The 1,545-nt window shown below is 31.4% G+C and overlaps 1 protein-coding gene across 3 annotated transcripts in view; it reads left to right on the top strand.

Moving 5' to 3' along the window:
- PDE8A (phosphodiesterase 8A) overlaps positions 1-1,545 on the top strand; it is a 95,756-nt gene that overhangs the window by 59,020 nt on the left and 35,191 nt on the right. The window lies entirely within an intron of this gene.

Here is a 1,545-nt window from a genome sequence, read left to right as displayed (position 1 = left end):
CAAGCCATAGTATTTTCAGTTGCCTCAAAGAAAAAAATCAATGGGTTTAAATTGTGCCATTGAAGAATATTGAAAGTACCATGCAACAGCAAGAGGCAGCGACCTAAAATTACCATAAAAACATTATTATGGAAAAAACATTCTAATTAATAAAACAACTATACAAATCAAAATAAGGAATTACAGGTAACATTTCTGTAATGAAGACAACAGCAGCAAAATGGAACAGAGTAGATAATAGTCAAACAGAAGGTATTTAGTCGTTTGTGAATTTGGAGAGAAAACCAAGAAATAAAAAATCCTCAAAGAAAAAAATTAAAATCTCAACACAACAAAAAATATAATCATGTTAAGCAGTAAAAGACTTAAGTATTGACATGAAAATCTGTAGACAAAAGAAATTCATCTCCAAAATCATCAAGAACATAGAAATTAATATAATAAAAACATATATAACAGCAACATTGAATGTAAATGGATTGAACTTACCAGTTAAGAAACAAAAATGAAGAGAATGGATAAAACATGAGCCTTTAATATGCTGGTTATAAGAAACACACCTTAGACATAAAGAATAAAAACAAAAAGATGGTTAAAAAAATATCATGCTAACAGGAATCAGAAGAAAGGATTAACAATTTTAATTCTCTGACAAATTTGACATCAATGAGTGACAATGAAGGGCAATATATAATCATGAAAGCTTCAATTGAACATAAACCATAATTAATATCTATGTCCCAAATCAAAAACCTTCCAAATACAGTAAGCAAATTAGATTATAATATGATAGTACTAGGAGACTTCAACACAACACTTTTGAGCAAAGATTAATCAATTAGAAAATTAACAGGTACAGAAGAACTAACCACAGTCAGATTGATCTCTTGGACATATATAGAACACTTGACTCAACAAAAACACAATATACATTCATTTCTAGTGCACGCAGACTTACTCCAGAGTAGATCACATTTTAGGCCATAAAGCCAATGTCAATAAATTCAACAACATCAAAGCTAGAAATTAACCATAGGATGATCAACCCTAAAAATTAAATACAATGAAATTGAACATTTTACTTAAAAACCACTGGGTAACTGAATTAGAACACACAAAAATCCTTGAAAACAATGAGAATGAAAGTGCAATATACCAAAATTTCTGGGACATGGTGAAAGCAGTACTCAGAATCCAGTTTGTAGCAATAAGTGCACATATCAAAAAGGAAGAAAGAAACACCTTAACATATCAACTACAGTAATTGAAACAAGAACAGCAAAACAAACTCAGACACTAGAAGAAAAACAAAGATTAGAATAGAAATTAATGAGTCAGAAATAAAAAGACAAGAAGTTGGTTCTCAAGAACGGAACATAACAGATCAGCAATGGGAGAAAAGCCAAGCCACAAAACTCTTGAGGAGCCCCCAAAATAGACCAGGCTAGAAGGGGTAGTTCCTGGAACTCCTCAGGACTGTTGGATAAATAGTCAATGGTCAGCAGACAGACCTGGAATTATGTATGCTTTTTCATTGTGTTTTGG

This window comes from Echinops telfairi, unplaced genomic scaffold, assembly GCF_000313985.2.
Source record: "Echinops telfairi isolate 266 unplaced genomic scaffold, ASM31398v2 ScPeMD7_7;HRSCAF=31, whole genome shotgun sequence".
In the NCBI taxonomy this organism is placed as follows: domain Eukaryota; kingdom Metazoa; phylum Chordata; class Mammalia; order Afrosoricida; family Tenrecidae; genus Echinops; species Echinops telfairi.
This window is presented reverse-complemented; position numbering and strand designations above follow the sequence as displayed.